This window comes from Gorilla gorilla, chromosome 1 (assembly GCF_029281585.2).
Source record: "Gorilla gorilla gorilla isolate KB3781 chromosome 1, NHGRI_mGorGor1-v2.1_pri, whole genome shotgun sequence".
Classification (NCBI taxonomy): domain Eukaryota; kingdom Metazoa; phylum Chordata; class Mammalia; order Primates; family Hominidae; genus Gorilla; species Gorilla gorilla.
The window spans coordinates 78,798,635-78,814,246 of NC_073224.2; the positions used below are offsets into that span (position 1 = coordinate 78,798,635).

The following is a 15,612-nucleotide window of genomic DNA, read 5'->3' on the forward strand; positions in this document are numbered from 1 at the left end:
GAACAGCACTGTCAACAACATGCTCTGGGGTCCCTCCCTGTGTAGAAAGGACGTGAAGAGTTGACCTGCCTCTGAGAACAATCTCAAAAGAGGGAAGGGCTGTGTGAGGTCTGGGCTGGAAGAGGATTTTACATTGTCTCTTTTGCGTGGCTTGTCTTTTCCAGATAAGCAGAAGACATCTTTAGGATTCTTTTGTGTGTTTGGAACAGAGAGAGGAAAAACCCAGATCCATTTAAGATTCAGCAGAGGGCTTGGAAGCCTAAGAGTTCAGGCAGGTTACCACTTGTCAGTGATTCTTACCTAATAAAGACAGCTTTATTATTTCTTCTGATTATATAAATAGTCTTCTTTGATACCTACATACTCATAAATAAACTGAAATAATTCTGTATATGCATATATAATGGCATGTGGGATAATATACCTTTTCACTCAATAATATGTCATAGAAACCCTTCCAAGTCAACTGGCATAGCTTTATTATTGGTTATTAGGTATCCTAATGCTTCACAACATAAATATCTCATTATTTATCCAACTATTTCTTTATTCATGAGCATTCACGTCTTCACTTTTTTGCTACTCCAAACTAACAATTTTATAATGAACTAACATCTATAATGCTGAGTTCCTAATTTTCACTTTTTCAGTGTCTAATCCCGATGGAATTTTTTCCCAATTATTAACTTGCTGCCCTGATTGTTTAGGAATTCAATGTAATAGTTAGGTTCTCTTTGGAACTCTCATTTAGAAATACAAAGGGGAGTGTGTGGTTTCTTTCTGTAATGTCAGAGAATGACCTCTTTTTTCAGACCTTCTCAATATGGTGGTCAGATCATGTTTCCAGCCTCAGGAGCTGCATATTAAGCCATTCCGATGGGAAACTGCTGCTGAAGCAGAAAGGTTCTGGGCAGCTGACGTGGCAACACAGTTTACAGTATCTGCCAGCTGTGAGTAACAGCAGGCTGTCATGATGGGATATAGCAGAAGCAGCAGCAGCAACTCCTGATTTAGGGGCAATCGATGTAAGTACTTATTTTCACCATTAACCAATTAACCCAAACCAAATGCAAATTGAAGAATGCTAAGAGGGAATACAGTTCTCACTAAAGACCCTTCTAGCAGACTCATTTGAGAAGCATTTGGTCTCAACCAGAATAAAAAGGCATTAAGCCAGCACATGGTTTTCAGCAAAATGAAGAACTTCACAGGGTTTTGCTCGAAAAAACTAACTTCAGCTGTGGCTAATGCCAATTTCCAACCCTAACTCCTTGGAGTTCCTTCATACTCTGGCAAAGGCTGTTCCCTGGGGGATGGAATGGATTGTTAATGTGCAAAAGAACACGTGATTTCAACTTACTAAAAAACTTTAGGCAGGTTTGATTATGGAAAGATGAAAGGAAGCTTAGCAGTTACAGTGTTTGGGAAAAGGAGAGAGGCTGTTAAATATTTTGAGGAGGATTCAAGTTGGTTAAAACTGACTTAGAGGCAGTGTGGAAACTTTTGTTCTCAAGCTATATAGATGACTAGGGGTGTGGTGCCTGCCAACCCCATGACAATAAAACTCCGGCTTGGATCTCTTTACAAGAGGAGGCTCTGTGGCTGCTGTTCCCAAGGCTTCCACCCTGGAAGTCGTGTTTAGAGTTTCTAGTATTTTCAGAGATCATAAACCATGTATTTATGGGTTGGTGATTTTTTTTTTTTTTCTGTTGAGACCTTTTACTCTGATGTTCAGCTCTGCATAAAACCTAAGTGACCAACAGCGGCTTAACCTGAGTATGGTTAACTTATTGGCGAACAGATATTTTTGATTGTCACCTCTCTATGTGGGGGGATACCTAAGTGAACAAGATGGAAGAGGTGGGTCACTGCCCCTGAGGAGTCTGCTGCCCAGCAGGAGTAACAGATGTTATAAGAGGAGAAATGAACACTGGGCTGGGAATCAGGGGACCTGGATTCAGATCCTGGCATTGATCCCAGTGAACCATATGGCACTCTGGGCTTCAGTTTATGTGCTATAAAATGAATGCATTGGGGTGGATAACCTCTTCAGTAATTGATTGCTCACCTAGTGTGAATTTTCCCCTTGCTGAACAGCTTCTCACACAGCATTACCTTAGCTCCACATCCAATTCGGGGACAGGTGCTTTATTTCTGAAATGGATCTCATATGTCACCAGCCAGGCCTCATCAGATTGAGATATTCTATAATAGAAACTTGAAGGATTCTCCTAAATGGGCCCATTTACAGTGTAATGTTGATAGGTGGAAAGGTTGCTTTTGAGAAAGATGTCTTAAAAGGAGCAATTCCACACAGACTCATCTTAAATATCTATTTCTGTTTTCAAATGGTTATTGATTGGAACAAGTAACTTTTCAACTGCTGCTGACTTTTGAGAGGCAAAGACACAACAGCCTGACTCTTAAGAAAATGAAATTGCTTGAAATAAGTGTGACCCGTAGGCTTAAGGTTTGAAATAAATTTAACTGAGTCAAAAACTAAAATAAAATAAAAATCAGCCAGGCTATGGTTTCAAATAGAACAGAAAATACCCACCATTGGCGGCCATGCAGTGCAGCCTCAGCTTCCTAGAACTCCTCACCATCATCAGTTCAGTCCTTTTTGACTTTGGAAGTTGTGGGAGATTCATAACACGTTAGTAGAATGATGGATCAAATCCATTTTTAAAAAGCACAATTTTTATGTAGACTTATTGTCCATCAGCCCTGCTAGCCTAGCTCACAAAATTATCTGCATGGGCATTCATACCCTTGCTGCCTGCCTCCCTTCCCCAAGAGAGAGGTGTACTTCCTGACTCAGGTCAAATCCCTTCTCTTGGATTACTTATCCCCATAAGCCTCCTCTGGAACCACCACACTCATCACTCAGTTCCTTTATTCTGCCCGTGTCTTCAGTCTTTCCACTGGCTTTCCACCACAAGCAAAAACATCTTTAAGTCTCTCCCATTTTATAATACACCAACCGACTACCCACCAAACCAGCCAATGAGCAAACACAATCCCTCCTTACTGTTTTCTCCCTTTTCTGACCCTTTCACCAACCCTATGGACTCCAGTGGGCACTTTTGAGTTCTTATGTAATTTGATGTCTTACTGTGTTTGTTGTCTTTATGCCTTTCTTGACAGCCTCTCCTCCCTTGGTTGCCTTTGATGCTGTTCTGACTTTGCCTTCTTAGTCTTCATTACTTCTCTTACTCTGCTTTTTACCTTAAACTATTATTTTCTTATTTTGAAGTCTGTGCTCTTCTTTGACAATCTGATTCATATCTGAGATTTTAATTATGACTTGTATGCTGATAATGCCTAAATCAAAGCACATACAAATCTTCAGGAAAGAAGCAAAGTATAAACAAATGAATACCACCCACCACAGATGTGTGTCTCTATAGACTTCTCTTGGGAGCTCTTAACTCATATTTACTGCCTAAGACACCTCCAGTACATTGTCCTGCAGGCACCTCAACTCACCATGGCCCATCGTGAACATAGCTTTCTCTTAGTTGGCTGCCTTTCCCTCTGCATATAATAATGTATGTAACTTCTACCCTAACACTTATCACATTTTATTAAAGTGATTATTTTATTTGTCTCTCCAGTTAATGGTGAAAACCTGAGAAATAGAATTATGTCTTTATTTTTGTATTCCTAATGCCTACAACATGAGGCACATAATAGTTATTCAGTCATTAATTATTGAGTGAATAAATGGTGGACAGATGGCTGCTTGCTGCTGTAGGTTGACATTCTGTTATGTCAGTCAACCCAGTGAGAAACATCCTTCTTTCACAGTAGTTCAAGCATAAGTTCTGGGTGCCTGCTTTTTGGAATGTCTCTGGACATGTGCTGACTGCTGAATTAATCACCATGGCCAGGGAGATGCAAGACTCTTACTGTCCAGGTCTAAATTTTGTGCTCATTCATAGAGCAAGAGATGGGGTCAGTCTCACACATGGCAAATAAACTGAGAGGGGGCAGGGAAGTTCATAAAAGTAAAACTGATAATTTATTACTAGAAGCCAGAGTGTAGGATGCTGGCAGAAATGGCAGGTATTCATCATAACTGTGTGCAAACCCCCTGGCTTTTATCATATAACTGCTATGATAAAAGCTAAACATCGGGGGTTTGCACATACTTATGATGAGTACCTGCCATTTCTACACACCACTCTTCTTGCCCGGGTGCCAAGCAGGGACAGTCTTCAGTATCAGCTCTCAACTTTTCTTTGCATTCTAAGCTCAAACCACATTGAGCATAAAACCCATTATGATGCTGCAAATGTACCAGGTCTTCCTTCGCCTCTTAGCCCTCATTGTGTCTGTTCTGCCCAGAACACATTCTCTCTTGCTCTCTTTTCTCTCTTTCCAGGATAATGCACTCTCATCCTTCAGGTCTCAGTTGAGGCAGATTTTTTTTTCTTTCTTTTCTTTTTTTTTGCAGAGAAACCTTCTCTGGTGAGGGTTGATACCTTTTCTTTGCATTACATCTGCTTCTCATTGTCATCCTCTCCCAGCACTTATTATTGGAATTGCCTGTCACCTAGGCTGTGTCCCCATTAGGCACTAAACTCCAAGAAGAGAAGGAACAAGTTCACCTTGCCCACTTAGTGTGGCCTGAATGTTAACACCTAAAATGATTATTGCCACATAATAGATATTCAAGAAATACACAATAATAAAGTACTCCTGGGTTCCCACCTGTTTCTTGGTTATTAAATAGGAGCACAAACTGTTTTGGGTTCCTTCCATATAGTTTCAGGGCTAGCAGCTTTCTTAGAGGAGCTATGGGGAAAAGGCTTTTCTCCCATAGGAACTGAATAAATGAAAGTCTTCATTTATTATTTCATAAATAAATGAATTAATATTGTCTAAAATATTATTTGGTGAATGAAGGAGATAATTAAAAAAAATTCTCCCAGGGGTGAAATTATACCACAGTTGGATTCATTTAGTGACATAATTTATTTAATGAATGACATCTAGATCAGCACTAGGACATAGTGTCACAGTGTCATAATGTTATGAGGCATACAGAATATTGCATCCTAAGTGTAAAAGGGAATACGTCTAGCAAGCTCGTACAGAAACTACATCACGGAAGCAGTGTTGCATGCAGAGAATCTACAAAATTCAGTTATGGGATGCTTCCAGAAAATAGTGAACTTTAGCCATCTCCCTTGTAATGACAGCAGACACATATGCTTAGTAATATGCTTTGGCTGTGTCCCCACCCAAATCTCATCTTGAATTCCCACATGTTGTGGGAGGGACCCGGTGGAAGGTAATTGAATCATGGGGGCAGGTCTTTCCCATGCTCTTCTTATGATAGTGAGTAAGTTTCACGAGATCTGATGGTTCTATAAGGAGGTGTTTCCCTACACAAGCTCTCTTGTTGCCTGCTGCCATCCACATAAGATGTGACTTGCTCCTCCTTGCCTTCTGCCATGATCGTGAGGCCTCCTCAGCCATGTGGGACTGTAAGTCCATTAAACCTCTTTCTTTTGTAAATTGCCCAGGCTTGGGTATGTCTTTATCAGCAGCATGAAAATGGACTAATACACTTAGAAAATCATCTTCTTGTGCCCTTCAATGTCCTCCAGAACCTGAAATTTGAATTTGGTTTTTTGGCATCATAAGTGGCTTCTATGGAAATTGTCCTGCTATGCTAAATTTAACATTAGAACAGCACTGCTGGGGAGCTTTGCTATATTTGCAGTCACTCATTCCAGACTGATAGAGCAAGGGATGTGAGTGCCATTTAAACACATGTATGTATCCACACTGTACACACACATGGGCCATTTCTGTACATGGAACAGTGGGCAGAACAGTAGAACCTGCAAGATGGTATGAACCTTTATACAAGGAGAACTTGTCCCATTTGTCAGAAATTAATCTTTGAATTCTTATTTTTATGATTTAATATCTGTCTATCAATCATCAGGTTGAATGAACCTATTTACAATGACTGATAACTTTGAAGGTTATAGTTATTGTATTCACATGAAATAGATTTTAAATAATTGCATTTTTGTGTTAAATATATTACTATATTACACGGCTATTACTAAGCCATATGCTCTTCCGAGCAAAAGCATTCCAATAGAAGACCTGTGGTTGATTTTCCTCTACTTGATGACTGGTACTGACACACTCTGTGAATTTGGTAAAAGTATCACTTTTATTGCCTCTAAAATGGACATTCTACTGATGCCACTGGGTAATGAAAATAATGAGCTAAGGATAGGCATCTCTGGGAAAGATAAGCTATGACTGCAATGGATTATTATGATGAGCGACAGAGCAGAATAAAAATTAAAAACAATAACCTCAGATTAGATTATGTCAATAATGAAGAATAGCTAAGATAAAAGTTAAATATGAACTGCTATGATAAAAGCTAAATAAGAACATATACTCTGAACAGCCTAGAAATGAACTTTTCTGCTATGCTATTTATTTATTTATCTATCTATCTATCTATCTATCTATCTATCTATCTATCTATCTATCTATCTATCTATCTATTTGAGACAGGGTCTTACTTTGTCACCCAGGCTGGAGTGCAGTATGATCATAGTTCACTGCAACTTTGAACTCCTGGGCTCAAGTGATCCTTCCACCAAAGCTTCCCAATTAGGTAAGACTACAGGTGTGAGCCACCATGCCCAACTAATTTTTTCTTTTTTGTAGAGACAGGGTCTTACTATGTTGACCAGGGTTTCTTGAGCTTCTGGCCTCAGCAATCCTCCTGCCTCAGGCTCCCAAATTCCTGGGATTATAGGCATGAGCCATCATGCCCAGCTAGAAATAGTGCTATGCTCTTTTAAACAACGTTGACACCAACCATTTGTTGGACACTTACCAAGGTGCAGGGAGTGTGCTGAGTGCTTTTCCTAGATCATGCATCAATTTATTTATCAAATACTTATTGTGCACCTCCTACAGGCCATGCACAGTACATTATCTCATTTATTCTACAACAATCTCATGAAGATATTCGTTATTATACACTCATTTAGCAAATGGGGACACTTAGCCTGAGAGGTTAAATAACTTGCCTGAAGGCTCACAGCTAATCAGCAGAGGCATTGGAACCCAAATCCAATTCTGACTGCAAAGCCTGAGCTCTCAATTCCCATAGTGTACCAAAGTCATGGGCTTTGTATATAGTTTAGCTTCTCACACCTTTAACAGAATATAAGGAACCTGAAAGGGAGAAGAGCAAAGATTTATTGAAAACCCACTCCTGTAATTAATAGGCACTTTCTATGGTGTTTTTCCATGTATCATTTCATCCACATCACAGTCCTTTTAAATGAGATTTCATTTTTAAAATCTCATTTAAAAATTTCATTTAAAAGATGGGCTCGTAGAGATTAGGCGATTTTTCCAAAGGCACATGGCTAGCAAATGATGTAGTTAAAACCAAATCCAGGTTTCATTTTCTATTTTCTTTCCTTTGGGCCTTTGCTACTTCCCAAAATGATGAAGGAAAGGACAGTTTTTAAGGAGATATAAACAAGATCACAGCTCTGTACCCAGAGAGGAGCAGATTGCTGAGTGGTATGGGGGCTGTCTACCCTATTCAGACAGCTGCAATGAGAGTCTGAGTCACGTATGTGACTGTGTGTGTCATGCATCAGGAAGTAACATCTGGACTCTAAAATACTGGGGTGTGTTTCTATATGGAGCTGGAAGACCTACTTTCCTTGAAGGACAAATACTACCCATCTCAGGTAAACTGAGAGTGTCACTAGCCCCCTAGGTACCTTCTAGTGTCTTATATAATATGATATTTTTTATCCAGCAATAGAGAGTAGTTGAAGTTCTATGACTGTAAATGAAAGAGCCGTGTGTGCATGAGGGCCTTGGCTTGAGTCTGTCTGGCTTAGACACTGCTTCACCTGCAGGGATGGAGACTTTCCACAGATCCTTTCCAGCTCATTGGTTCTGTGTATCTGAATGTCTGCTTCTGTTTAGAGTGCATCTCTCAAAATTTTCCAACAAATGGCAGGGAGTGACTTCTGGGGGTACAGGGTATGTGTGTGTGAATGTGTGTGTATGTGTATCTGTCCCATTGCACATGTAAAGTTTCTTTGAAGTATCATGCTTCATCTTAAAAATTAAGGCAAATTTGAATTTCATTCCAAAACATTTGTATTTGTTTTAAATTAAGATACTATTAAAATTGTTTAGAAAAGAAAATTGATGAGTGTCCGTGGCATCCTGCATTGTTCCTGAAACAACAAGTACTCCAGTGTGAGAAGCACTGGGCTGCATTTTCTTAAAGTTTCTAATTTTGTTGTTTTCACCTTAGCCCATTATTTTTTTCCTGTGCTGTTGTATGACACATTTTCTCTATTTCTTCTTGATCTCATGGCTCAATGGGGGCATTGGATTAAGTGTCAAGGAGAAATTGTAGATTTTGCAGCAGTGATGAATAATCAGTTAATCCCTTACTGATGACTTGTGCAGAATACTTCTTAGGCAATTTATGGTATTTCCAGGGAAATAATAACTGTTAACATTTATTGTGCATTTTGTGATTTGCCAAACACTTTGTAGGGTTTTAATCTAATTTTACCGCTATAATAACTCTGTGAGGTAGGAGGTTCTATTATTATCCCTATTTTACAGATGAAGAAAAGGAGATGCAGAGTAATTTGCCCAAATTCACACAACCAGCATAGTAGGGCTGGGATTCACACCTGGACAACTTTGTTCCAGGACCACCAAGTTGTCTTGCTCCTTTGGGGAATTTACATCCTATCGACCTGCAGCTGAGAGAACATTCCAAGAATATTCCAGTCCTACTTCACTTAGTGGGTTTATGAGTCACCTCTGCCTGCTGGAGCTTGACATGGGGTCAGAAGTCACAGCAGCATCCATCTGCCACCCACTGTTCTTGATTCAGGGGGCATCAATCAAACGGGAGTGGTGAAGAGAGGAGGAGGTTGGGCCACCTCTGCCAGCCTAGGGCTAATAAGGAAGCATAGAGTCATTCTTCTTGAATGATAGACTGCCTCTCCAGCTCTTGGCAGCAGAGGTGGATGCAGAGCAGGCAGGTTTGCAGGCAGCTACGTAGGTGGCATTTGAAGGAGTCCTTTGTGGGTGCAACCACAGGGTGCCTTGGTGCTGTAGGAAGCCTGCATTGTGCCTAAACCTTCACTCCTAAGGTTGTGGTAAGAGTAACAATCCCAGGACTGGCACTGGTAGCTTATGGCACCTGTGCCAGGCTAATTGTCTCTGGCAGAGGCATCATCTTTTCTTGGCACACTCCCTCATAATAACTAGAACAGCTGAGCCGCACAGGATGCTCTGCATCTTGTCTGCCACCCAGCTCACCTGAAGCGAGGGGCTGGAGTCTTGGTGGCCAACACTGGCTGAGGCCATGAGAGTTCCATATCCCAAGACTGTTTCCAGGGGGTAGCTTAGTTGGAGTCAAGAGGCTGCTCTGCACTAAACCGTCACTCCCTGATTCATTCTTGGAGTCAGAAATATGAGATGCTTGCTGACTAAAAAGAGCCACAATGCATCAGATGTTGCTGGAAATACATGTGTGGCCATTATCTCATCATTCCCACTTTGATTAAGAATTTTTAAAAAATTGTTGTAACGTAATGTTTTTCTTTCACTGTCTTGTTGGAGTGGGTCTCTTAAGATTAGCTAGGGACTTCATTTTAATAAAGTATGCAGATAATTTGTGTCTGTTTGTGTCTCATTTATATCCCACACAGCAGCCCTTTATCCACACTTATAGGTCAGCCCCCTAAACTCACTGCCTCAGCCTTCTCTTTTACTTTCTCTGGAAACTCTCTTTCAATATTTAATTCTATACTCAGGCTATGAAAACTATTGGATACAGTCATACAGTATAAGCTGTTGCTGGTATACATTTAAGGTGTCCATTCATTTATAAATAAAACTTTATCGAGCTCTTGTCATATGCCAGGCACTGTGCAAGGCACTGCGAATATTGCACGGAACAAAGCACAGAAGGCTGACATCCCCATGGAGCTTGAAGTCAGCCTAGGTGTTCAATAACAGCTGCATTTCCAGCCCACTTGTTACTCTGAGCACACGTTCTTAGTTAAAGCCCACTCCTATATTCCACACTGGCCATTCCAAACCGTCATAATGTTGTCTCAAGTCTCTTACCAAATTCTCACCCTAGAGGTGGCCAGTAGAACTTGGCATTCTACTCCACAGGGAATTCTTGGTTTCTGTCCCCTTATGTTCAAACTTATCTCCACCTATGCCCATCTTCACCTCTTTTTCCCTGATTTAGAGGAACAGGTGCCCTTCCTTGGCTAGGTTTAACTTTTGTTCCTGTGCTCTGGATCCCATGTGATGTATTTTCTCTGAGATTTGTTTCTTCAGTAATTGTGTATTTCCAGTCTCTTCATATGAATCAGCAGAAACCCTCTCTTGTCTAGTCCACCCTAAACCAATTCTTCAAATCCGAGTGCCTCATGGTAGCCCCAACCCTTTTCTTCACATCTAGGGTTCTGGAAAGAGTAATTTTACTTGCTGCCTCCTCTTCCTTAATTTCCATGTGCTGTAGAAGTGATTTCTATGTCTAATCCCTCACTCCCTTGACCATGGCCCTACTGAAATTGTTCCTGTTAAGATCATCAAACCTCTTAATTGTCAAATCCAGTGATCCAGAGAACACATTTTTACTTGTTGTCTTTCTCAATATTCCTCCTAGGTTTGGCATTGTTGACTACTGTCCTGCTTTTGAAGCCATCACGTCTGGCTTCTGGGACACCATCCTCTTCTGGTTATCTGCCCATCTTTCTGGCACCTCCATGTTATCTTTCATAGGCTCCTCTTTCTGTGTCCAGTTCTTCTACGTCCACCTCAGAGCTCCTTCCTCAGACTTGTCTTCTAAGCATTTCTTCAGTGATCCTATCTGTGTCTGTGGCTTCAACCACCACATCTCTCCTCCATCCTTTCTCTTGAGCTCATTACAGCCAACTACTTATTGACCATACTCACCTCTGTGTCCCACAGGCCCCTCACATTCAGCATGTGCAAAACTGAACACATCATCTTCCCCACCAAACTGGCTCCTCTTCTAAGATTATTAGCCAAAATAAAAAAAAAAAGGTAGCATGATCTCATCTCCACAGCCTGAAAACTTGGATCATCCTTGACTTCTCCTTCTCCCTCATCTTCTACAGTCAACAGACCATCAATGCATGTTGATTATATTTTATAAACATATATATATATATATATATATATATATATATTCTACATGTCCCTTCTCCTCCAGTCTCTCCACAGCTGCTCTCGTTCAGGCATTCATCTGTCCTGCTTGATTTATGGAATAGCCTTGAACAGCACACCTACCATTTCCAGTCTCCTGCTTTCCGCTGTGCTTCTTCCATTAGAAAAATCAGTGATATATCCATTAGAATGATGATTACATTGTATTACTATTGCATTGTACTGTGACTCATTGTATTATGATTCAATGTCTACTGCTGTACTGAATTGAGAGCTTCTTTGGGGCAGGTATTGCATGTTATTTATCTTTGTATCCCCAGTGCATGTGATAATGATGGGCATATAGTAGGTGTTCAATAAACACTTGTTCAGTGTACAAACGACTCAACCTCTATCAAGAAAAGCAGACTGAGCACAGTTAATCAATCTTGGAAGTTTTGAGCACTGTCCCATTTTAGCAGCTTGAATGCCTAATTAGTAACTGATGTGACAATAACACATTTGATTGTTGAACTAACACTATTGATTAAAAATAATGTCAGTTATTTTTGCCTTTTAAAATAATATACATTTATTGTAGAAAAGTTAGAAAATATGGATAAGCAAGAGGAAGAAAATAAAATCATCCACCATTCCATTACCTGGTGGGTAACTACTGATAACACGTTGATGTAGATCTTCTCAACTTGTTTTCTAAATTTTTACTTTCAGTAAAGGATTAGGATGAAGCCTGAGGGACGTCTTAAATGCTGAGCTGCCCTTTGCAAGAGTAACCAGTCATTAAATCACAGTGCTCAAGGATTCCTGGCAAACCTGACGTAGATCTAGGTGGGTGTTCACATCCATCAGCACTAATCCGGTGGCTAAACATTAGCAGCATCATTAACAGTGATAATACTTTTGCTAGACAGGTGTCAAACTAGGGTAGTGTCTTAGTCAGTTTGGGTTACTGTAACAGAAAACCATAGACTAGGGCTTAAACAACAGAAATTTATTTCTCACCCTTCTGGAGGCTGGGAAGTCCAAGATCAAGATTCCAGCAGATCTGGTGTCTGGTGAGGGCCACTTCCTGGTTTGCAGATGGCCATCTTTTGGTTGTATTCTTACACACCAGAGAGCAGAGAGAGAGAGGAGAAGCAAACCCTCTTGTGTCTTTTTATAAGGGAACTAATTCCATTGACAAGGCTCCACTCTCATGCCCTAATTACTTCTTGGAGGCCTACCTCCTAATACCATCACATTGGGAGTTAGGATTTCAACATATGAATTTTGGGAGGAAACAGACATTCAGTTCACAGCAGGCAGTTATTCTTGTTTGAAGCTAGACCCTAGACAGTGCTGTCCGGCATTTGGAAAGGAGGATGGAGACTGGGAAAGGAAATTCACATAAATTAGTAAACTTCTAGGACTCCAATCCTGGTGCATAGTTGGGATGCAGAGCAGGAATCAAGTATGAGGACAGAACACTTGGGGCAGGATGATGTGAAGACTGTAGCCATTTGGGCATGAGGGAGCCTACTGGATTATCCAAGAACACTGCAGCCAGGACTTGGGGTGGCAAGACTCATTCTGGTCCACCTCCTGGTGGGGATTGAGCTCCTAATGTATTGTCAAGCTGGGTCAATTTGGTTTAGAAATCAGGAAGAATTGAGCTGCCAGGTTGAAAGACTTAGTAATTGTAGTTATGTGGGGCTGGGAAGGTAGGAAATGATAAATCCTAAACCCTTTGGAGTGGTGAGATCCCACCACAATCTATTTAATTTTGTGACCCATATAACTGTTGTATGCCATATGTCTATATAGAATAATTAAAGCTAATTAGAATTAATTTTGGTTGGTGAGTGTTTGAAGAGTTTCATAATAACTCTAGAGATAATTAGAGTTACTTTGGGATGTCACAAAATAAGCATTTAGAATAATTTGACTAGATGTTTAAGCCAGGGTTGTGCAATGAAGGCTAGTAACAGAATGACAATTCTATAATTGCAAGAACGCTGAATCAGGAAGTAAGAGTTTGGGGTTAAAATCAGTATGCTGCTAAACAGGTTCTCTGAAATAAACCAACAACCCACCAACAACCTTGCTTTGTAGCATTTGCCAATTTCTGTGGTGTAAATACTCCCACCATGGTGGATTTCAAGTTTTCCATGGTTTAACAACCGGCTCACACAATTCCTGAATATTTAATAATCAGCTCTTACTAACCTTGCACTGGTGTGCAAGGCAGCTAGAGCACATCAGTGTAATTTTCACTGAACTTCTAGGTAACTTTGTGATCTTGGGTAAATCATTTCACTTGTTTGGATCTTGGTTTTATCATCAAAAAAGCATAGTTGCTAAAATAACCTCTAAGGTCCTTTTCAAAGTTAACATTCCCATAATGCAGCTGGTGTTACAGGGCAAGACTAATGTCACATTATATGCCAAAAGAGTAACATCAAGAACTTTTATGAATGTTGTTGTGATATATCAGAACATATAATTTGATATCACATCAGTGTAATCATCACCCACATTCTGATTCCTGCTGTTAATGTGCATGTCCTTCTCTAGTTCCTCTTCCCAGAAGGATTAAAAACAACAGTGCAGCCATTAGAGAGCCAAACTTCACAGCCCAAGAGTGAGGTAAGAAACCATTAGTGGCTAGGCATGGTGGCTTACGCCTGTAATCCCAGCACTTTGGGAGGCTCAGGCAGGTGGATCACAAGGTCAGGAGTTTGAGACCAGCCTGGCCAACATGATGAAACCCCTTCTTTACTAAAAATACAGAAATTAGCCAGGGGTGGTGGCACACACCTGTAATCCCAGCTACTCGGGAGGCTGAGGCAGGAGAATTGCTTGAACCTGGGAGGTAGAGGTTGCAGTGAGCTGAGATTGTACCATTAAACTCCATCTCTGGGCGACAGAGAAAGACTCTGTCTTGGAAAAAAAAAAAAAAAGAAACCATTAGCTACAGTCAGAGAATTCTATGCTCAGTTGCTGGGTTCTAGAGTCAGCTGAGGGGCTGAGAGAAAATCTTGTAGCTTAGGTACATGACCCTATATGACCATGAGACCCAAGAGGGGTGGTTTTCCCTGGACTAGTAAGGACAGACATGAGAGACTAATTTGTGTCATTTATATTTATGTGTGTCAAATCCTGGCCCTTAATAGGAACACAGTAAGCATTTGTTGAGAGAAAGAATAAACCATTTGGGATTTTTTAAAAGAGCAAATTCAGAATTTTAAAATATTAATTCAGAAGTAGTCATGTGCTTTTCTGCGTTTACCTTAATAATGCAGAAGAAATGTATATTTCAAGTGCGAGAAACTACTTTCTTGTTATAATGGAAAACTTTTTAGTGCCTTCAGTTCAATATTGGGGATATAAATCTGCCTTCCAGCTAGATGACAGAATTTATTACATAACCAGAACCCAATGGTGAGAAATATACATAAGAAAAACCCACACTGGGCAAACCAGGTGTTTACTCCCACCAGTGAGTGTGTCCCCTTCCCCGTGTGCCTCAACCAGTGGAATTAACTTGTCTCTTTGGAAAGGAAAAGATAATATTGATCTGCAGGGCATACTTACCTGTATATCATGTGCTGCTTTACCAACATTTCAGCCTCGTAATGACCCTCATAAGCTAAGCATTGCCATTCCCATTTTAAAGAAAAAGAAACTGAAACTCAGAGAGGTTAAGTAACAGAACCAGCTAGTGGTAGAGCCCCGAGTTAACACCCCAAAGGTGGTGCTTTTCTCGCCAGACCAGGCTGCCTTGGGGCTTCTGGACTTCCTCTTCCTGATGTCTCTCTTCCGTGATTGCTGTGGGAATTTGGATGATTTCTCATGTGAGTGAACCTGGCTCAGCCCATGCTCAGGCAAACAGAAGTGCCAGTCTCTGACAGGGTTCTGAGCAAATTCGTCAAGTCAGGCAGGTCCTGGGCTGCGGTATCTGGGCTGTACTTTGCCCTAATGAATCAGCTCCATGGAGACTGGGCAGTTGCAAAGGTAACTGACATGTTGTAGATCTGAGGGCCTGGGGAGTCTTGGTAGATGTGGCATCTGGACTTTGACAGTCTCCAAGAGGAGAGGAGGCACTCTTGGGCCAGGTCCCTGGAGCAGCGCTGAAGGAAGGTGGGAAGCCATCAGAGCAGGTGTGTGGGAACACTCACTCCCTTCTTTCCCCTCTTTGAGCTGGACATGCTGTGCCGTCAGATTAGGAAAGGCAAGATTGCCTTTACTGGGGCTAGGAAAGGTCATCTACGTGAATGTGTGAGTCTGATTTGTCATCATAGATGTAATTCCTTCATTTTGAGAATCGAAGGTGTTATTTATTTGGTGTCCTTAATCTGAGGACTGATTTGCTGGAGT

General features: G+C 40.9%; 1 protein-coding gene across 9 annotated transcripts in view; it reads left to right on the forward strand.

Annotated features, from left to right (window-relative positions):
* The first annotated feature begins 902 nt into the window (after positions 1-902).
* Positions 903-15,612, forward strand: part of SEC16B (SEC16 homolog B, endoplasmic reticulum export factor) — a 55,523-nt gene continuing 40,813 nt past the window's right edge. For 2 of the 9 annotated variants that reach the window (XM_063710627.1, XM_055377978.2), the window contains exons 1-3: positions 905-1,025; positions 11,968-12,084; positions 13,810-13,881. The gene's annotated coding sequence lies outside the window, so the exon portion shown is untranslated. Of the gene's footprint in view, positions 1,026-11,967; positions 12,085-13,809; positions 13,882-15,121; positions 15,396-15,612 lie in introns of those variants that run through there. The other 7 variants (XM_063710625.1, XM_055377976.2, XM_063710634.1 and 4 more) reach the window with 7 other exon arrangements.